The sequence below is a fragment of the Macaca mulatta genome, chromosome 19, assembly GCF_049350105.2.
Source record: "Macaca mulatta isolate MMU2019108-1 chromosome 19, T2T-MMU8v2.0, whole genome shotgun sequence".
NCBI lineage: Eukaryota > Metazoa > Chordata > Mammalia > Primates > Cercopithecidae > Macaca > Macaca mulatta.
In genome coordinates, this window is record NC_133424.1 from 7004240 (window position 1) to 7027787 (window position 23548).

At 46.1% G+C, this 23548-nt stretch overlaps 2 protein-coding genes across 19 annotated transcripts in view; one reads left to right on the forward strand and one right to left on the reverse strand.

Moving 5' to 3' along the window:
- Positions 1–23548, reverse strand: part of RFX2 (regulatory factor X2) — a 205281-nt gene that overhangs the window by 129653 nt on the left and 52080 nt on the right. The gene's annotated exons all lie outside the window — the stretch shown is intronic.
- The window catches only part of ACSBG2 (acyl-CoA synthetase bubblegum family member 2), a 47043-nt gene continuing 45936 nt past the window's right edge, over positions 22442–23548 (forward strand). For 3 of the 8 annotated variants that reach the window (XM_015122615.3, XM_077979420.1, XM_001087092.5), the window contains exon 1: positions 22476–22718. The gene's annotated coding sequence lies outside the window, so the exon portion shown is untranslated. The other 5 variants (XM_077979421.1, XM_015122618.3, XM_077979422.1 and 2 more) reach the window with 4 other exon arrangements.

Below are 23548 nucleotides of genomic sequence, written 5' to 3' on the forward strand. Positions count from 1 at the left end.
CAGCAGGAGGATTGTTTGAGACCAGGGGTTCAAGACCAGCCTGGGCAACATAGTGAGACCTTATCTCTGTAAAAATAAAATAAACTAGCCAGGCACAGCAGTGCACACCTATAGTTCCAGTTGCTCAGGAGGCTGAGGTGGGAGGATCGCTTGAGCCCAGGAGTTCTAGGCTGCGATGAGCTATGACTGTGCCACTGAACTCCAGCTTGGTAGATAGAGCAAGAATCTATCTCATATATATATATATGAGATATATATACACACACACACACACACACACACACATATAGTATATATGATGATTGATAGATAGATAGATAGATAGATAGATAGATAGATAGATAGATAGAGCCTACTATTTGCTAGGTGCTAGGACACACGTGTAAATAAAATAGGCCGGGCGCGGTGGCTCAAGCCTGTAATCCCAGCACTTTGGGAGGCCGAGACGGGTGGATCACGAGGTCAGGAGATCGAGACCATCCTGGCTAACACGGTGAAACCCCGTCTCTACTAAAAAATACAAAACAACTAGCCAGGCGAGGTGGTGGTCGCCTGTAGTCCCGGCTACTCAGCAGGCTGAGGCAGAATGGCATAAACCCGGGAGACGGAGCTTGCAGTGAGCTGAGATCCAGCCACTGCACTCCAGCCTGGGCGACAGAGCGAGACTCTGTCTCAAAAAAAAAAAAAAAAAGGTAAAATTCCCATGCCCATAGGAAAGTGATACAGTAGTGGCTTGGTGGGAGAAGTGGGTGGGTGGACCTTATCTTAGATAGAGCAATCAGAGATGATCTCCCTGGGACGTCCAACAATCCTGCTTGGCCCAAGACTGAGGGGTTTCCCAGGATATGGGAATTTCAGTGCTAAAACCGGGAAATCCCCAAAGCAGGAAGAGTTGGTCACCCTGAGTCTCTCTAAGGAGCTGACATTTGAGGCAACGTTGGAGTAACGAGGAACAGAGGAAAATAGTTTGGAATTCAAAATCCCTGGGGTGAAAGCTGATGTGGAAGAAACAGAAAGCAGGTCCTTGGGCATAGCCGGAGCCAAGTGAAAGGGGAAGAGCAGTGAGTGGGTGGGGCGAGTGAGTCAGGGGATGATATGATGGCAGTCATTTTATTGGAGGCTATAGGGAAGAAGTCATGATCACACTGGGAAACCGATGGAGGGTTTGTTGTTGCTGCTGTTGTTTTTGCTGTTGTTTGTTTTTGAGATGGAGTCTCGCTCTGCACTCCAGGCTGGAGTGCAGTGGTGCGATCTCAAGTTGTAATCTTGGGGAGTAAGGTGACCGCCTGTCCTGGGACTGCTGGTTGACCCTTTTAGCTAAGCTAGACCTCTTCCTGCTTCCAGCCCTGGCCAGACGTGGAAACTGTGGCCCCAGTTAGCTCAAAAAACAAGCACAGAGTAGCAAAAGACAAGCCAAAAAGTGGCAACTTCTTATGAGTCCTGCTTTTGTGCCACACATTTTTTTTTAATTAAGGTGAAATTAACATACCATAAAATGAGCCATTTTAAAAGGAAATAGTTCAATGGTATTTAGTATATTCACAATGTTGTGCAACCACCACCTATATCTAATTCCAAAGCATTTTCTTTATTAAATTTTTTCTCTTTTTTTTTTTAATGATGGAGTCGCCTATCACCCAGGCTGGAGTGCAGTGGCACCATCTAGGCTCACTGCAACCTCCCCCTCCTGGATTCAAGTGGTTCTCTCCTGCCTCAGCCTCCCAAGTAGCTGGGATTACAGGTGCCGCCACCACGCCCAGATAGTTTTTGTATTTTTTGTAGATATGGGGTTTCACCACGTTGGTCAGGCTGGTCTCAAACTCTTGACCTCAAGTGATCCAGCCCCCTCGGCCTCCCAAAGTGTTGGGATTACAGGCGTGAGCCACCACGCCCAGCCCCCATGGCGGATTTTAAGCAAGGGGGTGTTTGGGGGCAGGTGGAGGGAGGAGTGGGTGGAATGTAATCTGATCTGTGATTTTATTTTGTTTTGTCAATTAATTAATTTTTTAAGAGACTCTTACTCTTATCGCTCAGGGTGGAGTGAAGTGACACGATCATAGCTCACTGCGTCCTCAGACTCTAGGGTTCAAGGGATTCTCCCACCTCAGCTGCCCAAGTAACTAGGACTACAGGCATTGCCACCAAGGCTAGTTAAATACAAGATTTTTTTTTTTTTTTTTTGTAGAGACAGGGTCTTGAACTCCTGACCTCCAGTGATCCTCCTTCCTTGGCATCCCAGAGTACTGGGGCTACAGGGATGAACCACCATGCGTAGCCTAAACTATAATTTTAAAAGCTAGGTTGAGGCCAGGCACAGTGGCTTATGACTGTAATCCCAGCACTTTGGGAGGCCAAGGCGGGTGGATTACTTGAGGCCAGCCTGGCCATCATGGTGAAACCCGGTCTTTACTAAAAATCCAAAAATGAGCTGCGCATGGTGGCAGACACCTGTAGTCTCAGCTACTCTGGAGACTGAGGCAGGAGAGTAGCTTGAACCCGGGAGGTAGAGGGTGCAGTGAGCCGATATCATACCAATGCACCCCAGACTGGGCAACAGAGAGAGACTCCATCTCAAAAAATAGAAATGAAAATAAAAATAAAAATAAAAGCTCAGTTGAGCCACCTCATGGGGAACAGATTGTAGGAGATAAAAGGGACAGAGAGAGAACCTAGGAGTCTGTCCCAGTTCTCCTGGGTGGCTTGGTTTAGGGACCTGGTAGTGGAGGTGGACATGAGTGGGTGGACTGAGGGTACATTTGGAAGTACACTCTAGTGGACTAGACGTGGGGAGTGAGGGATAACGTTTTAGGGTGCGACAGGAGGTGCCTTGTAGCTGATTTGTATGCTCCGTTCTGCTAGAATGCTTGTCTTTGAAATGTGAATTAGTCCCAAAGTGGTGGATATAATAGCAAACAATTTGAGCATAATGTGGATTTTGCCTTCCTTATGCACAATTTTGTCTGCAAGAAACACTAGGTAAATAGAAAACTGCACCTGTCTGGACAAAATCGTATAGGACTGCACAAAATATGCATAAGCACACATCTGAAATATCTACCAGCCAGCTCAGCTTCCTGTGAATTATAAGCCACATTTATCTACACCTAGCATTACAACTTTCCATCTGATTACAGATGATTTTCTGCCTTTTCACAATAACTCACAAGCTGCAGTCCTCCAATAGCCACTTCCTCAAGCAAATTTCAGGCTTTTTTCATGGCAATGTGTCATATTTACTATAGTATTTATGTATTTCTTAACCATCTAAAATGTGTAAAACTCTTCAATCTCAAAGAAGAAATCATGAGGGAAATTAGAAAATACATTAAGGGCCAGGCACAGTGGCTCACACCTGTAATCCCAGCACTTTGGGAGGCTGAGGCAGGTGGATCACCTGAGGTCAGGAGTTTGAGACCAACCTGGCCAACATGGTGAAACCCCGTCTCTACTAAAAATACAAAAATTAGCTGGGTGTGGTGACACATGCCTGTAATCCCAGCTACTGGGGAGGGTGAAGCAGGAGAATGGCTTGAACCTGGGAAGCGAATGGTTCCAGTGAATGGTGAGTCAAGATCACACCATTTTGCACTCCAGCTGGACAACAGAGTGAGACTCCATTAAAAAACAGAAAAGAAAAGTAAAGAAAAACACATTGAGAAAAATAAAATAAAAACACAACCTACCAAGATTTGTGGAGGCAACTAATGCAGAGGGAAATATACAACTGTCAGACACCTATGTTACTAAAGAAAAAGGATCTCAATAGCCTTCCACCTTAAGAAACTGAGAAAAGAAGAGTAAACTAAACCCAAAGCTAGCAGAAGGATAGAAATAATAAACATATGGGTAGGAAAAAACAAAATAGAGAAATAAAAATCGGGAGAGTCAACAAAACCATAGGTTGGTGTTTTGAAAAGATCAACAAAATTTTAATTAACTAGGCTAAACGAGAAAAAAAGAGAGAAGACTCAAATTGCTAAAATCAGGAATGAAAGAGGAAGTATCACTACTAATTTTATAGAAATAAAAAGAATGATGGAGCAATGCTATGAGTGATTGTATGCCAACAAATTAGATAAATTAAATGAAACCCAGTAACCAAAAAATAATCTAAATGAAATGGACAAATTCATAGAAAGTCAAAACTACCAAAATGGACTCAATAAAAAATAGCAAATCTGAATAGACTTATAACAAGTAAAGAAATTGAGTAGTAATCCAAAAGAAACTTTCCACAAAAAGCCCAGGACCATGTGACTATACTAGTTAATTCTTCCAAATATTTAAAGAAGGATTAACACCAATCCCTCACAAACTAAATGGTCCCCAGCTTACGATGGTTCGACTTTCAACATTTTTAACTTACAATGGGTTTATCAGGCTACAACCCCATCATAAGTTGAGGAGCATCTGTTGTCTTAAAATGGGAAAGGAGGGAACACTTAGTTCTACTATTTTATGAAGCTAGTATTATCTGGATAACGAAACCACACAAAGACATTATAATAAAAAAATAAAACTACACACCAATCTCTCCTATGATTATAAATGTAAAAACCCTCAATCCCAAATCCAGAAATGTATAAAAAGAATTATACACTATGATTAAGTCAAATGTATCCCAAGAGTGTAAAAGTGGTTGGGTCAACATTTTAAAAGTCATATTAGTAGAATAAAGGACAAAAACCATATAATCATCTCAATAGATGCAGAAAAAGCATTTGACAAAAATCCAACACTCATGATAAAAGCACAAGAAACTAGAGATAGAACTTTTTCAACCTGATAGAGGGTATCTATGAAAATCCCACAGTTAATATTAGAGTACTTATTGGCAAAAAAAAAAAAAAGAAAGAAAAAAGAAAAAACAACCAAAAAATACTGAATACTTTCCCCCTTAGGTCAGAAACAATACAAGGATGTCCACTCTACCACTTCTATTCAGCATTGTACTGATGGAGCTAGCCAGGGCAACTATGCAAGAAAAAGAAATAAAAGGCTACTGGATTGGAAAGGAAGAAGTGAAACTACTTCTATTTGTAGATGATATGATCTTGTATACAGAAAATCCTAAGGATCCTACCAAATCGCTATTATAATTGAGAAACAATTTCAGCAAGGTTGTAGAGTACAATAACAATATACGAAAGATAATTGGAACCTGGTGCCTGGCACTGCAGGCCGGGGTCAAGTGGGCTGGGTTGGGCTCCTCTGGGCCGAGGTGCACATGTTGTGCTGGTAACTGGGGAAGTGAGGAGGGCTGACCTCTTGTGGAGCTGCCTGCTGTTTTATAAAAAAGAAAAAGAAAAAAAGTCGGGCGCAGTGGCTCATACCTGTAATCCCAGCACCCTGGGAGGCCGAGGTGGGCAGATCATGAGGTCAGGAGATCGAGACCATCCTGGCTAACACGGTGAAACCCCGTCTCTACTAAAAATACAAAAAGTTAGCCGGGCGTGGTGGCGGGCGCCTGTAATCCCAGCTACTTGGGAGGCTGAGCCAGAGAATTGCTTGAACCCAGGAGGCGGAGGTTGCAGTGAGCCAAGATGGTGCCACTGCACTCCAGGTTGGGTGACAGAGTGAGACTCCATCTCAAAAAAAAAAAAAAAGAAAAAAAAAAAAAGTAAGTGAGTGAGGCTGGATGCAGTGGCTCACACCTATAATCCCAACACTTTGGGAGGCCGAGGTGGGCAGATCACTTGAGGTCAGGAGTTCTAGACCAGCCTGACCAGTCTCTACTAAAAATACAAAAATAAGCTGGGCATGGTGGTGCACGCCTGTCATCCCAGCTACTTGGGAAGCTGAGGCAGGAGAATGGCTTGAAGCCAGGAGGTGGAGGTTGCAGTGAGCTGAGATTGCACTCCAGCTTGGGCAACAGAGCAAGACTCCATTCCACATTCAAGGGAAGGATTAGATAAGGGTGTGAACATGAGACAATGGGGACCCTGGGGGTCTCATGTAGGGGCAGCCCACCACACTGGGCTACAGAAAGGTTCAGTCACTTGTCCACACTTACAGAGCTAGCTAGCAAATTGCAAACTGGGATTCGAGCTCAAGCAGCGTGTCTCTAAAATCCAAGTGCTTCACCTCCACCCTGTACCACGCCTCCTCTGCACCCTTCTGCAGCATGCTTGTATATGCAGATAATATTTCTGGAAAGATAAAAAAAAATACACTAAGGATATACATAACAGTGGAAGGGAGGCTTAACTTTCATCGAAGAGCCTTTCATGTGGTTGAGTCTGTCTGCATGTTTTTATGTGCGTTTACCAAGCACAAATACTATTTTTCAATGTTTTTTTTTTGCCACAGAACTCAAATGGCACGATAAAATAAAGATATTTTTCTGCTAAAATACAAAATAAAATCAAACAAAAATTATTTATTCATTTATTTTAAAGATGAGGTCTGGCTCTGTCACCCAGGCTGGAGTACAGTGGTATGGTCACAGCTCACTGCAGCCTCAAACTCCTGAGTTCAAAGGACCCTCCCACCTCAGCCTCCAGAGTAGCTGGAACTACAGACCACCACCAAGCCCAGCTAATTTTTTTTTTTTTTTTTTTTTTTTTTTGAGACGGAGTCTCGCTCTGTCGCCCAGGCTGGAGTGCAGTGGCCGGATCTCAGCTCACTGCAAGCTGCGCCCTCTGGGTTTACGCCATTCTCCTGCCTCAGCCTCCCGAGTAGCTGGGACTACAGGCACCCGCCACCTCACCCGGCTAGTTTTTTGTATTTTTTTAGTAGAGATGGGGTTTCACCGTGTTAGCCAGGATGGTCTCGAATCCCTGACCTCGTGATCCGCCTGTCTCAGCCTCCCAAAGTGCTGGGATTACAGGCTTGAGCCACCGCGCCCGGCCAATTTTTTTTTTTTTTTTGAGACGGAGTCTCGCTGTGTCTCCCAGGCTGGAGTGCAGTGGCGTGATCTCGGCTCACTGCAAGCTCTGCCTCCCGGGTTCACGCCATTCTCCCGCCTCAGCCTCCCAAGTAGCTGAGACTACAGGCGCCCGCCACCACGCCCGGCTAGTTTTTTGTATTTTTAGTAGAGACGGGGTTTCACCATGTTAGCCAGGATAGTCTCGATCTCCTGACCTCGTGATCCACCCGCCTCGGCCTCCCAAAGTGCTGGGATTACAGGCTTGAGCCACCGCGCCCGGCCAATTTTTTTTTTTTTTAAGAGACGAGGTCTCACCATCCTGCCCAGGCTGGTCTCGAACTCCTGGGCTCAAGTTATCCTCTGGCCTCAGCCTCCCAAAGTTCTGAGATTACAATCATAAGCCATCCTTCCCTGCCTCAAACAAAAACGTTTAGCCAGCACATTTACAAGGGAAGAATTAGTAAAACCACAGGGCCAGTGAAAACGAGTTCGGGTATGAGAATGGTACAAAAACTGCCTCTTTCCTGGGAGATGTCCAGGTCTCCTTGAAACAATTTACCCTTGGTGATTGTTAAAACTATTTTTTTTCCTCCCAGACGAGCTTCTCCCTAATTGATTGTTTTTATTTAACTGATGACTGTTAATTAACCAGCACTATTAGAACTTTACAGGCCATTGACGCACCGATGCGTGGTTTTAAGAGCCTCTTACTTGGTACAAACCTGAGTTTGAGCATCTGATCCTTTCAAGGGTAGCATAAAAGGACAATTTCCATAATGACGGGGCTTCTGAATAGCGGATTTTGTGTAAAAAGCACCTGAGTGCCGCAGAGATCTTTTATTTGTCTTGTGGCTTTGTCGCTGTCCGCTGCCACGTTTCTCTGCAACATGGAATCATTTCCATAGCAAATGCTTGTGACCCCGAATAGCCTTCGAAGGGGCAAGCTGAATACATATCAAACACATTTTTTTTAAAACAAAACAAAACAAAACAAAAACATTTTTTTTCAGCCAAAGGTATTAACCACTTCCAGGTAACCAGGGAGCAGAAGGATAGAATGGCTGTGTGTGCCTGTGTTCCATATTAACCTCAAAGGCAAGGAAGAAGGAAAGGAAAGAGGAAAAAGAGAAATGGAGGAAAAAAAAAGGAGAATTTGGAGAGAAAATGAAAGGGGTAACCGGGCACAGTGGCTCATGCCTGTAATCCCAGCACTTTGGGAGGCCTAGGTGGGTGAATCACTTGCGGTCAGGAGTTCAAGACCAGCCTAGCCAACATGGCAAAACCCCATCTCTACTAAAAATACAAAAAATTAGCCCGTGTGGTGGCAGGCGCCTGTTAATCCCAGGTACTCGGGAGGCTGAGGCGTAAAAATCACCTGAATTCCGGAGGTGGAGGTTGCAGTAAGCTGAGATTGTGCCACTGCACTTAAGCCTGGGTGACAGACCTAGACCCTGTCTCAGACAAAAAAAAAAAAAGGCAAGGAATGAGAATGAAAGAGGTTTAAAAAAAGAGAGAAACAAAAAATTTCAGTAACAGAAGCTGTCAAGTATACTAGCTGCCTTCTTTATGAAAACAGAGATAAAAATGTTCAATTCTGGATGGACATGGTGGCTCCTGCCTATAATCCCTGCACGCTGGGAGGCCAAGGCAGGGTGATCGTTTGAGGCCAGGAGTTTGAGACCAGTCTGGACAAGAAAGCGAGACCTCATCTCTACAAAAAAATAAATAAATAAAATCAGACTGGGCACAGTGGTTCACACGTGTAATCCCAGTACTTTGGGAGGCTGAGGTGGCCAGTAGTTTGAGACCAGCCTGACCAACATGGTGAAACTCCGTCTCTACTAAAAATACAAAAATTAGCCAGGCATGCTGGCAGGCGCCTGTAATCCCAGCTACTCGGGAGGCTGAGGCAGGAGAATTGCTTGAATCCAGGAGGCAGAGGTTGCAGTGAACTGAGATTGCACCACTTCACTCCAGCCTGGGTGACAGAGCAAGACTCCATCTCAATCAATCAATCAATCAATCAAATCAACTGGGCATGGCAATGCAGACCTATAGTCCCAGCTACCCGGGAGGCTGAGGTGGAAGGATTGCTTGAGCCTGGAGAGGTTGAGATTGTAGTGAGCAGAGACTGTGCCATTGTACGATGGGCAACAGAGCAAGACCCTGTCTCAAAATAGTAAGAAGAAGAACTCAAAAAAGAGAATGTTCAATTCTTAGCTTAATTACAACCAAGCTGTAACAGTAACTGCGTTCACTAGTCTAGGTTCTGTGCCTGAATGTTAGCAACTTTTCAGAATTGATACAAAGATTTATCTTACAACTTGGCAAGGCAATCTAACAAAGGGGACTGTGGGGGCTTTGCAACTAGTTCGCATCTTTATAAACGACACTGGCTTCATCTGCATTATTTTAAGGATATCACCGTGTGAACTGCACCACTTTTATTATTATTGTTGTTTTAATAGAGACAGGAGGCTGGGCACTGTGGCTCATGCCTGTAATCCCAGACTTTGGGAGGCTGAAGTGGGAGGATCACCTGAGCTGAGAGAGGTTGAGGCTATAGTGAGCCACAATTATGCCACTGCACTCCATTCTAAACAACAGAGTGACACCCTGTCTCAAAAAAACAAAACAAACAAAAAAAACAAATTGAGATATAACTTACATACATCAAAGTACACAATTCTTAATTGTTTACATATGTGTGACTTTTTACGTGTGTGTGTGTGAACCCTTACCACCAGCACCTGGATCAAGGTATAGAACATTTCCTTCTCCCCAAAAGGTTCTCTCTTGTCCTTTTCCAGTAGATACCTCTACTCCATTTTTCTGACTTCTACCACCACATGTATTTTGCTTACTCTTTCATTTTATTTTAATTTTTTAGATGGAGTCTTGCTCTGTCGCCCAGGCTGGGGTGCAGTGGCGCGATCTCAGCTCACTGCAACCGCCATCTCCTGGTTCAAGCGATTCTTCTGCCTCAGCCTCCCAAGTAGCTGGGACTACAGGTGCATACCACAACGCCCAGCTGATTTTTTGTATTTTTAGTAGAGATGGAGTTTTGCCATGTTGGCCAGGCTTGTCTTGAACTCCTGACCTCAAGTGATCTGCCTGCCTCAACCTCCCAGTGCTGGGATTACAGGCATAAGCTACCACGCCCAGCCTTTTCTGGCTTCTTTAGTATGATATTATATCTGTGAAGTTCATTCATATTGTTGAATGCATCAGTTGTTCATTCTTTTAAAAAAAAATCTGAGTGGTATTTCATTAAAAAAATATACCACTATTTATAGGTTTATTCTCTTGTTGACAGACATTTGGTTTTCTTCTAATATCCTTTAAAAAGAGTTTTTTTTTTTTTTTTTTGAGACAGAGTCTCACTCTGTCTCCCAGGCTGGAGTACAGTGGTGAGAATTCGGCTCACAGCAACCTCCGCCTCCGAGTTTCAAGTGATTCTCCTGCTTCAGCCTACGAGTAGCTGGATTACAGGCACCTGTCACCACACCCGGCTAATTTTTATATGTTTAGTAGAGACAGGGTTTCACCATGTTTGCCAGGCTGGTCTTGAACTCCTGACCTTGGGTGATCTGCCTACCTCGTCCTCCTAAAGTGTTGGGATTACAGGCATGAGCCACTGTGCCCGGCCCGTCAAATTTTTAACAGACACAATTGGCAAGAAACTTTACGCACACAAACAAGCAGTAAGAAACTTCAAACCATTTTCTACAAGCCTTTAAAAATTACAACAGGTGGCCGGGCGCGGTGGCTCAAGCCTGTAATCCCAGCACTTTGGGAGGCCGAGACGGGCGGATCACGAGGTCAGGAGATCGAGACCATCCTGGCTAACACGGTGAAACCCCGTCTCTACTAAAAAAAAAAAAATACAAAAAACTAGCCGGGCGAGGTGGCGGGCGCCTGTAGTCCCAGCTACTTGGGAGGCTGAGGCAGGAGAATGGCGTAAACCTGGGAGGCGGAGCTTGCAGTGAGCTGAGATCTGGCCACTGCACTCCAGCCTGGGCAACAGAGCGAGACTCCATCTCAAAAAAAAAAAAAAATTACAACAGGTGAAATTATGTCTAAGGACCCCTCTTCTTTATTCATTAACAAATATAAGTTTCAAAAATTCTTGACTGGGCACGGTGGCTCACACCTGTAATCCCAGCATTGCGGGAGGCCTAGGCAGGTGGATCACAAGGTCAGGAGATCGAGACCATCCTGGGTAACATGGTGAAACCCCGTCTCTACTAAAAATACAAAAAAAATTAGCTGGGCATGGTGGCGTCCACCTGTAGTCCCAGCTGCTGGGGAGGCTGAGGCAGGAGAATGGTGTGAACCTGGGAGGCGGAGCTTGCAGTGAGCTGAGATCACACCACTGTACTCCAGCCTGGGTGACAGAGCAAGCCTCCATCTCAAAAAAAAAAAAAAAAAAAAATAAGTTATTGTAATGATATAAATGGCTTTTTGAATCCAGTTGAGTGTTTTCCCATCAGGCACTTCAAATGATAATGATGCTCTAATTTGCATGCATTGTTGGAACAGTCATCCAGTTGCTGGCTTGATCCCTGCTGAAAGAGCATACCAGCTGCAAATTGACAGAAGAATCTGATACATGTAAAGCTGGGGACTTGGAGGTTTTGTCTGGCGCTGCATCCACCAGGAGCCCCCTTCTGGTCTCCTCCAAGAACTGCACCTTGGCTTCACGGCCTTTCCTTGGCACCTGGAACATGGACTCCTTCAGTATCTTCCAGTACCTGGATCCACAGTGACACAGGATGTTCGTGGTGGACAGCGAGTGTCAGACGTAGGGATCAAAGACACACCTCCAGACCTCACTCCATACTGGCCATCCTGATGGGAGCCTTGGATGAGGCTGCTCATGGCTGTAGATGACACACCAAGGAACTAGAGCTTTTCAGATGCCACCTGGCCACACAGAGAACACCTTTTCAGACGTTCTCGGCCATAGCAGTGTTACTTGCTACTGTCAACATCCACTGCATTCTGTCAAATGTGTGTCATTTAAAGACCACAAGACATAACAAAAATTAATTCATTAAAACTTCCTGTATTTTATTTTTTAAACTGAGATAGGGTTTCTCTCTGTAGCCCGGGCTAGAGTGCAGTGGTGCAATCACAGCTTACTGCAACCTCAAACTCCTGGGATCAAACAATCTTCCTGCTTCCCAAGTAGCTGGGACTACAGGTACACGTCACCACATCTCGTTAATTTTCAAATTTTTAGGAGAGATGAGGTCTCTCTATGTTGCTCAGACTGGCCTCAAACTCTTGACCTCAAGCGATCCCTCCGTGTTGGCCTTCCAAAGTGCTGGAATTACAGGTGTGAGCCACCATGCCTGGCTTAATTTTGCTTTTACACAGACACACACACATACACACACACAAACACACACACACACGATAAGAAAATTGCAATTTCAGGAGCCAAGACTTAGGACATCATTGATTCCTGATGGGGTTGGTCAAAACAAAACAAAACAGGACCACAAGATGGCAGTATTGCCTAACAAGCTTTATTGCACGGCACTTAGATAGGTTTGCATGTGGGCGCTGTCCCTTCCAGCAGGACTCCTTCCAGAGGAGCTCCTGGAACAGAGGAGAGTTAGAGGCAGGGTTTAAGTGTCTAGGTGATGTCATTCAGTAGCAAGGTGGGGAGAGTCTGCATCATAGAACTCTGAAAGGCAAAAATAATTTGGAGTTTCTTATGGCTATAAGATTTGTCTTCTCTGTGATTAATAGGTGTTGGGTGCAATTTTGTGGGGTATGCAAAGTAGGTAGGCTCTAAACGACTAAACATATGCTTATTTGTGCAATATTTATAGCAATGGATTGTGTGAGAATTTGAGCTTGGTGCTGGTGGGCTTTGAGCTGTCAGGTCTCTGCCTGCCTGCTGTAAAGAAATAAATGGGGGCCGGGCATGGTGGCTCACGCCTGTAATCCCAGCACTTTGGGAGGCCAAAGCAGGCAGATCACGAGGTCAGGAGATTGAGACCATGGTAAAATCTTGTCTGTACAAAAAATACAAAAAATTAGCTGGGCGCAGTGCCGGGTGCCTGTAATTCCAGCTACTCGGGAAGCTGAAGCAGGAGAATGGCGTGAACCCACCAGGCGGAGTTTGCAGTGAGCCGAGATGGTGCCACGGCACTCCAGCCTGGGCAACAGAGTGAGATTCTGTCAAAAAAAGAAAGAGAGAGAGAAAGAAAGAAAGAAAGAGAGAGAAAAAGAAAGAAAGAAAGAAAGAAAGAAAGAGAGAGAGAGAGAGAGAGAGAGAAAGAAAGAGAAAGAAAGAAAGAAAGAAAGAAAGAAAGAAAGAAAGAAAGAAAGAAAGAAAGAAAGAAAGAGAAAGAAAGAAAAAGAGAGAGAGAGAGAGAGAAAGAAAGAAAAAGAAGGCCGGGCGCGGTGGCTCAAGCCTGTAATCCCAGCACTTTGGGAGGCCGAGACGGGCAGATCACGAGGTCAGGAGATCGAGACCATCCTGGCTAACACGGTGAAACCCCATCTCTACTAAAAAATATAAAAAACTAGCCGGGCGAGGTGGCGGGCGCCTGTAGTCCCAGCTACTCGGGAGGCTGAGGCAGGAGAATGGCGTAAACCCGGGGGGCGGAGCTTGCAATGAGCCGAGATCGTGCCACTGCACTCCAGCCTGGGTGACAGAGCCAGACTCCGTCTCAAAAAAAAAAAAAAAAAAAGAAAGAAAAAGAAAGAGAGAAAGAAAGAAAAAGAAAGGAAAGAAAGAAAAAGAACAAAAGAGAAAGGAAAGAAAGAAAGAAGAAAGGAGAAAGAAAAAGAAAGAAACAAAGAAAGAGAAAGAAAGAAGAAAGAAAGAAAGGGAGAGAGAGAAAGAAAGGAGATAGGGCTGATGGAAAGACATCATCTTTGGCTCATTTATATAACAAGTGACAACCAATGTCGCTCAAATTTTCTTGCCTCTAGACCTGCACCATCCACTCATATCCACATATCATTCTTCCTGGAAACTGCCACGGAACACGCAGACCTCCGTATCCACTTTTGTCAGTAGGGACACCCACTTTTGAAAAGCCACGGACCCCTTGCAATGAAGCTGCAGACATACCATTTAACTCAACCTGCCTGGAAAGGGAAAGTAAACATTTTCTTCCCAATTTTTGCTAGGGAAATCCAGGCACATAAATGTATTCAGTAGCTCAATGATTTAAATTTCAGGGCTTGTGTGTGTGTGTTATTGGAAAAGCATTTGAGGCTGGCTGTCATGATTCATGCCTGTAATCCCAACACTTTGGAGGCTGAAGCAGGAGGCTAACTTGAGGCCAGGAGTTCCAGACCAGGCTGGACAACTCCACCTCTACAAAAAAATAAAATAAAATAATAAGCCCTGCATGGTGGTGCACACCTGTAGTTGTAGCTACTTAGGAGGCTGAGGTGGGAGGGTTGCTCGAGCCCAGGAATTCAAGGCTACAGAGAGCTATGATCACACCACCAGGCCTGGGCAATAGAGTGAGATTCCATCCCTAAAAAATAATGCATTTGAGAATTTTAGCGAATCTAAGTACATTTGGAGTCTGCTAATATTACTGTATGTGGGATTTTGGTGGGACCATCCCTAAGGATTTAGTAATAAAATGTCCCTTTATATTGTTGAGAATTTTAAATAATTCTTTAAAGCAGTTATGTTCTGGTAAATATTTAATAACTGGCTCTTGAGTGGCATGGGGCACTGATTTGCAGTGTTTGCCAATTCCTGTGGTGTAAATACTCCCACCGTGGCTGATTTCAAGGTACAGATGTGATACCACTAAATGTGAAGCTGAGAAGAGATGCATGCAATTGGCTCTGAGTCATGCAGTTGATACCTGCCAGCACCAGCACATCATGACTTCAAGCTGTCCTAGATGTGCCCTGTCTGAACTTCTGACCTACCAAAACCATGAGAGATGATAAGTGATTATCATTGTTTTAAGCTGCTAAGTTTTGGAGTAATTTATTGCAGGGCAATAGATAATACAGCGATGACATAGCCCTTTCTCATTCTTTTTCACAGCTGTATAGTATTCCAGCTATGAAATGGAATACTATACAGCTGTGAAAAAGAATGAGAAAGGGACATGTACCTATTATAGCAATTTGACCTCACCCAATGGTGAGAGTTCATTATGTAACCATATCGGACCAATCTGGTTCAACTTTTATGTAACAAAGTTGTGAGTTGTCTTTCAGTTGCCATGGACCCCAAGTTGCAAGTTATATAATCAGAACATGTCCAGATGAGCTAAAAAGTCAACCACAGGTGGAACGTAAGTGCTCAGACTAAGGAGCAGAACTGAATTAAGAAACAGATGTCACATGGAAATGATCCAATATCCAATCAGCTCAAGCCCTGGCATCACACCATCACAAGAGCCAATCAGATCATGCCTCATTACCCTGTGACTATAAAACCTGCCCCAACTCCCAGTTCAAAGAGACAGATTTGAGTGTTTCCTCCCATTTTCTTGCCAGTTGGCTCACATTAAACCTTTCTCACTGCAAGACCATGGTGCTTTGCTGGTTGATGTTCCATTGTATACAGAGAAGTAGATCCAGTTTGGTTTGTAACAGTTACATATGAGGTTTTGACTCTGCATCTCATGCTGTTGGAGCTTTTTAAATTTATTATTATTATTATCATTATCATTATTATTATTATTATTATTATTAATGCAGGGTCTTGCTCTGTTGCCCAGGCTGGAGTGCAGCAGTACAATCATACCTCACAGCAACCTTGATCACCTGGGCTGAAGTGAACCTCTTAACCATCTCTTGAATAGCTGGGACTGTAGCCATGTGCCACCATGCTGGGCTAATTTTTTAAAAATTTTTTGTAGAGATGGGCTCTCACTATGTTCCCCCATCTGGCCTTGAACTCCTGGCCTCAAGCAATCCTCCTACCTTGGCCTCCCAAAGCACTGGAATCATAGGCATGAGCCACTGAGCCCTGCCTCTTTGATTTCTGAACTATGAATATGAATATTTTGCCTATTGAAAAAAGTCAAATGAAGTAAAGGTATAAATAGAACAGGTCTCACACTGCACAAAGGATGTGGAGAAATTACAACTTTCATACTCTGCTAGTGGGAATGCAAAATGGTGCAGACACTGTGCAGAACAGTCTGACGGTTCCTCAGGAAAGTTAAACATAGAATTGCCACCTGACATAGCAATTCCACTCTTCTGCTGCAACCCAAAATAATTGAAGGCTGGTACTCAGATAAGTGTACGTGAATGTTCATAGCAGCATGGTTCACAATAGCCAAAAGGTGGAAATGACCCAAGTGTCTGTCCACCCATGGACGAATGGATAAACACAACGTGATCGATTCATGCAACGGAATATTATTCAGCCATAGCAAGGAATGAAGCCCTGGCACGTGCTGCAATGTGGATGAACCTTGAGAACATTATGTGGGTTGAAAGAAGCCACATACAGCTGGGCGCGCAGCGGCTCACACCTGTAATCCCAGCACTTTGGGAGGCCAAGGCAGGTAGATCACGAGGTCAGGAGATCGAGACCATCCTGGCTAACACGGTGAAACCCCGTCTCTACTAAAAATACAAAAAAAAAACTAGCCGGGTGACGTGGCAGGCGCCTGTAGTCCCAGCTACTCGGGAGGCTGAGGCAGGAGAATGGCGTAAACCCAGGAGGCGGAGCTTGCAGTGAGCTGAGATCTGGCCACCGCACTCCAGCCTGGGCCACAGAGCGAGACTCCGTCTCAAAAAATAAATAAATAAATAAGATAGTACAGGCCAGCGTGGTGGCTCATGCCTGTAATCTCAGCACTTTGGGAGGCTGAGGCGGGTGGATCACTTGAGGTGAGGAGTTTGAGATCAGCCTGGCCAACATGGTGAAACCCTGTCTCTACTAAAAACACAAAAATTAGCCAGGTGTGGTGGTGCATGCCTGTAACCCCAGCTACTTGGGAGGCTGAGACAGGAGAATCGCTTGTACCTGGGAGGTAGAGGTTGCAGTGAGCCGCGATCATACCATTGCACTCTAGCCTGGGCTACATTAGTCTAAAAAAAAATAAAAAAACAAAAAATAAATAAAAAATAAAGAAATAAGATAGTAAACAAAAGAGGGGTGTTGAAATTCCTCCTGTGACTAATCCATTGGATATGTGAATAACTTTTTTTTTTGAGACAGAGTCTCACTCTGTTGCCCAGACTGGGATGCGGTGGTTAGATCTTGGCTTACTGGAGCCTCTGCCTCTCAGGTTCAAGCGATTTTTCTGCCTCAACCTCCTCCCGAGTAGCTGGGATTACAGGCACTTGCCACCACGCCCAACTAATTTATTGTATTTTTAGTAGAGACGAGGCTTCACCATGTTGGCCAGGATGCTCTTGAACTCCTGACTTTGAGTGATCCAACCGCCTCTGCCTCCCAAAGCGCTGGGATGACAGGCGTGAGCCACCACACCTGGCTCTATTTTTATTTTTAATATGGCAAAATACGTATAACACTAAACTTACTACCTTAACCATTTTTAAGTGTACAGTGGTAAATTTTATGTAATTTTTTTTTTTTTTTTTTTGGCGGAGTCTCGCTCTGTGGCCCAGGCTGGAGTGCAGTGGCCGGATCTCAGCTCACTGCAAGCTCCGCCTCCCGGGTTTACACCATTCTCCTGCCTCAGCCTCCCGAGTAGCTGGGACTACAGGCGCCCGCCACCTCGCCCGGCTAGATTTTTGTATTTTTTTTAGTAGAGACGGGGTTTCACTGTGTTAGCCAGGATGGTCTTGATCTCCTGACCTCGTGATCCGCCCGTCTCGGCCTCCCAAAGTGCTGGGATTACAGGCTTGAGCCACCACGCCCGGCCAATTTTATGTAATTTTAAGTTATTAAAATTTTAATTTAAATACTCACATAGACTTGTGGCTACCATATTGGACAGGGTCAATTTTCAGTTTTTTCCTTGAGTAAGTTATCTTGTCCTTGCATAATTCATCACTCTTTTATCAGCTGGACTTTGAGACTTAGAAACGACGAAATTTTCTTGCTGCTGTATTTCAATGAGGGGTATAATATTTGATTACATTATGTTGTTAGGGCTGGGCCTGGTGGCTCACGCCTGTAATCCCAGCAGTTTGGGAGGCTGAGACAGGTGGATCACCTGAGGTCAGGAGTTTGAGGCCAGCCTGGCCAACATAGTGAAACCCCGTCTCTACTAAAAATACAAAAATTAGCCTGGTGTGGTGGCGGGCGCCTGTAATCCCTGCTACTCGGGAGGCTGAGGCAGGAGAATCGCTTGAGCCCTGGAGGCAAAGGTTGCAGTGAGTCATGATGGCACCATTGCACTCCAGCCTGGGCAACAGAGCGAGACTCTGTCTCAAAAAATAAATAAAATATAAAATAAAATAAAATAAAATGTTGTTAGAACAAGCAGCACAACTGGCATAAATAGGTTTGGGAACACACAGCTTGCGCTCAGTGAGCACACAGCAAGCCTGGTATGGAAGTGGATGCATGTGCATTTCAGAGCAGCCCTGCAAGGGTTCCGTACGAACCAGGAACCTTGCATGTTCTTTGGGGGATAGACCTTGGGTTAATGGATGAGTTGGTTAATTGGGTGTCTTGGAGGTTGGTTGAGAGCGCCCACTGTTCTCGACTCTTTTTTTTTTTTTTTTTTTTTTTGAGACGGAGTCTCGCTCTGTCACCCAGGCTGGAGTGCAGTGGCCGGATCTCAGCTCACTGCAAGCTCTGCCTCCCGGGTTCACGCCATTCTCCTGCCTCAGCCTCCCGAGTAGCTGGGACTACAGGCGCCTGCCACCTCGCCCGGCTAAGTTTTTGTATTTTTAGTAGAGACGGGGTTTCACTGTGTTACCCAGGATGGTCTCGATCTCCTGACCTCGTGATCCGCCCGTCTCGGCCTCCCAAAGTGCTGGGATTACAGGCTTGAGCCACTGCGCCCGGCCTGTTCTCGACTCTTAAGACAAGATGGCACATGAGGTGAAAGCAGGTGCCCCAGTGGAGGATCCTAGAGCCAGCCAAGTAAGTGAGGAACCAACCGCCCCCTTGCCCAGAGAGGTACTGGTGGAGGACACACAGGTGACTCACACTGCCAGGTGAGTCCCCCCTTCCCCATTTCTGGTGTGAACACCTGGATTCTTTTACAGTGTTCCCCTCGGCTTGAGTTCACTTTGCCCTTGGCTCTGGGGGAGAGGGAGTCTCCTGGGGTCTGCTGGATTAGAAGAGATGCATTTTGCCCAATGAATGCTTCTCTTTCTGCAGCTGTTGCCTTTCTGCGATGCACTTTCTATCTTCAGTCCTTTCTCCATTGAAATGTGAGCCATGGCCTGGAATGAACTTCATCCCTCTGTGTGGAGGAAGTGTCCTCAACTGCCCAGACAGGCTCAGCTTCGGGTCGGTGTAGGAAGAATGCCTGGAAGGGAGTGGGGAGTCGAGCTCAAAGACTAACAGCCAAGACTCTGGGGGAGTGGTCAGCTCAGAGTCCTCAGGGAAGCGGGTGTGGGATGAGAGTACATGTCACTATCTTACCTGGGGCAGGTGGAATAAAGGTAAGAGAAGGCAAGTGGAGGATTTCAGTGACATACAATGCCTGCCTTTGTTGCAGAGAGCTTATTGGGAAGCGGATCAGAGGAACTGAGCTTGCAAAAGGTTTGTTTAGACGGATGGATACTGATGGAAGGGAAAGAGAAGGGAAGGGAAAGAAACAGGATGGGGGGGGAGAGGGGGAGAGAGAGAGAGAGAGAGAGAGAGAGAGAGAGAGAGAGGTCCAGCTGCCCCCAGCTCTGTAGCTGGGATGGCCCCTGAGTTGTCCTGATTTGGGGAGAGGGGCCTGAGATTTTAGGTCTCCACGCAGATGTTGGTGGCCCAGGGAAGGGAACAAGACCCTGGGTGCTATTCGGCAGACGCTGACCTGAAGGGGTGGACAGCAGAGGTCTGCTTCGGGTAGCATTCCCAGAAGCTGGGGCACACGTCTTTCATCGCTGAAAAGACCTGGGTAGCACAGCAGTGTCCTCCTCATCCTTGCTGAAACTTGTCTGGGATAGCTATGGACAGACTTCCTCTAAGCAGATTTACTTTTCCGTGGTGAGAGGGTGTGTGTGTGTGTATGTGATTATGTGTCTCTATGAAGGTGTGAGTGCATATGTGTGTGTCATACTGTATGTAACTGTGTATGCCTGCATGTGATTATGTGCACGTGTGTGATTGTGTCTCTATATGAAGGTGTATGTGAGTGTATACATGTGTGTGTCATACTGTATGTAACTGAGTGTGTATGTGTGTATGCATGTAATTATGTGCACGTGTGTAAGTGTGTGTCATACTGTGTATGTGTATATAACTGTGTCTGTTCGAGTGTGTGTGAATGTGTGGTGACTGTACGTGCAACTGTGTGTCAGCACGAGGGTGTGTGTGCATAACTTTGGGATGATATGCGTGTGTCTCTGTGTGTCTGTAGGAGAGTGTATATGAATGCATATGTGTGTCATAAGGTATGTGTGTATGAGGGTTTGTGTGAGTCTGAGCAAGTGTGTGCATATGTATGTGTGTGAGTGTATGAGTGTGTGTAATTGTGTCTGCATGAGGCTGTGTGACTATGCGTGTCCATATATGTGTGTGTTGGAATGCATATATGTAATTGTGTGTGTGTATGAGGGTGTGTGAGAATGTGAGCATGTGTGTGCATATGTATGTGTGTGAGTGTATGAGTGTGTGTAATTGTGTCTGCATGAGGCTGTGTGACTATGCGTGTCCATATATGTGTGTGTGGGAATGCATATATGTAATTGTGTGTCTGCATGAGGGCCTGAGCATTGTGACTGTGTGACCATCACACATTGTGTGTCTGACAGTGTACATATGTATGAAATTGGATGTCTCTATAATGAGGCATGTGTGTGATGGCATATGTGCATGGCTATGTGGATGAGTGTACATGCATGTAATCGTGTCTGTAGGCGAGTGCATGTGACTGTGTGTGTGCACATGTGTGTGTGTGCCTGCCTGCCGGTTTGTGTCTGTATGAAGGCATTTGAATTGTGCAAACAGGTGTGATTATGGGAGCATGTTGTGAGTTTGAGTGTGTGTATGTGAGTGTGCTTGTGACTGTGCCCATGGGAAGGTGTGTTTGAGTGTGTGTGAGTACCTGTGCATGTGAGAGTGTCTGAGCAAGCGAGCGTGTGTGCAACTTGCATAAATCTGTCTGGCACCAGCAAAGTGGCTCAACCATTATTAGAGACAGAGGTCCCTTCCCTCCTATTGGGGACCTCCTATCAAGAGGTCCCTTGACCTGCTCCCTCCCCTCCAGCTTCACCCCTGTCCAAGGAGGCTGCTTCTGATCCCAGGATTCTACTGGGCGGGGGGTTGGGGAAGGGCGTCACCTCCTTTCCTTTACAGGCATGACCAGGCGTGGCCCCCACCACTTATGCCCACTTCCCACAGGGCAGGACGTAGCCACCCGGACACGCCATGCAGTCAGGGAGTCTGGGAAACATTCTCTTTAGGTGAGGGCTCTGGGGAAGAAGGGCTGGATGGACATTGGTGGACACTGGCTCTCCTAGCAGAGCTGCCCAGGTGCTCTGCAGAGTGGATATTTGTGAAACATTCAAAAGGCCCCGGTGACCAGGCCCGGTGGCTCACACCTGTAATCCCTGAACCGTGAGAGGCCAAGGCGGGCAGATCACGAGGTCAGGAGTTCAAGACCAGCCTGGCCAACATGGCGAAACCCCGTCTCTACTAAAAATACGAAAGATTAGCCGGGTATGGTGGTGCGCGCCTGTAATCCCAGCTACTCGAGAGGCTGAGGCAGGAGAATTGCTTGAACCCGGGAGGCGAAGGTTGCAGTGAGCTGAGATCGCGCCATTGCACTCCAGCCTGGGTGACAGGGCAAGACTGAGTCTCAAAAAAAGAAAGAAAAGAAAGAAACCACTCCCAGACTCCCTGCCTGGGTGGGATCCTCCGATCAAGCCCTCAACACGCCTTGGGGCTTCTCTTCACAATAAGTTTGCATTTGTTTGTGTGACTCTAGGCCTCCCCTTATCTTCTTGAACAGGCCTCATCTGGTTTTGTTCATCTTTTTTTTTTTTTGAGATGGAGTCTTGCTCTGTCGCCCAGGCTGGAGTGCAGTGGCATGATCTGGGCTCACCGCAAGCTCCGCCTCCCGGGTTCACGCCATTCTCCTGCCTCAGCCTCCCGAGTAGCTGGGGCAACAGGCGCCTGCCACCACACCCGGATAATTTTTTGTGTTTTTAGTAGAGACGGGGTTTCACTGTGTTAGCCAGGATGGTCTCGATCTCCTGACCTCGTGATCCGCCCGCCTCGGCCTCCCAAAGTGCTGGGATTACAGGCGTGAGCCACCGCGCCTGGCCTGGGTTTGTTCATCTTTATGTCTCCAGCATCCAGCACAATCCCTGGCATTACGGTCATGGCTCCATAAAAATGTCATGAACACACACAGAAGTGCGTGCGTGCACGAATCAATTAACAATGCATGAAAAAGCAATCTCCCCATCCTGGAAGCAGCTTCCCCTAGGGTGGGGGTGGTGTGCGGAGGCAGGGACAGCCAGTGATGTCACAAGAGGTGGCTGGGATGGAAGGTTCTGGAAGGTTGAACGGGGTAGAAGGCCTGTTGTGGAGGGAAACCACCCAACCTCCTGCCTGCCACCACCACCATCATCCTGGCTGGACGGAGAGGGTGACGGGGGCTGGGAAGGGGCAGCTCATGTTCAGGTTTCCAGGAGGGGCTACCTGTTTACTGTCTTTGCAGGAAGAAGAAAACACCTGAGTGACCAGATGTCCCAGCTCCAGGTGCCTTGCCAGATGGCCAGAACCACACCTCTTGAAGAGTGACAGGTGCCAGTGGTATGGGAGAAGGGCACGTGTTTTCTTTTTTTTTTTTTTGAGACAGGGTCTCACTCTTTCTCCCAGGCTATAGTGCAGTGGCATGATCTCAGCTCACTGCAACCTCTGCCTCCCAGGCTCCAGCGATCCTCCCACCTCAACCTCCCAAGTAGCTGGGATTACAGGCGCCCGCCACCACGTCCAGCTAATTTTTTTTTTTTTTTTTTTAGACTGAGTCTCACTCTGGCGTGATCTCGGCTCACTGCAAGCTCCACCTCCTGGGTTCACGCCAGTCTCCTGTCTCAGCCTCCCGAGTAGCTAGGACTACAGTCACCCACCACCATGCCCAGCTAATTTTTTGTGTTTTTTTTAGTAGAGACGGGCTTTCACCGTGTTAGCCAGGATGGTCTCAACCTCCGATCTCGTGATCCGCCCACCTCAGCCTCCCAAAGCGCTGGGATTACAGCGTGAGCCACCGCACCCAAACTCTACATGGCCTTTTAAAATTGCAAAACATATAATGCGCGTAAAATAACACAAAACATACCTGCACGATTTAATGAATAACAATAAATATCTGTGTGCCCTTTTCACTTTGTGAAATCGAATATTACTAGTAACTTACAAGTCCTCTGTGGAGAACTCCTGAGCTCAAGTGCTCCACCTGCCTCGGCCTCCCAAAATGCTGGGCTCAGAGGCATGAGCCACCGCGCCCAGGCTGCATGCATTTTTGCATATCTGCTGGGGGTGAAATGATTGTGTGATTTTTTAACGTGCAGTTCCCTGATGACCAAACCTCCTGAGCATCTTGTCCAGGATTTATAGCCCATCCAGGCTCCTCT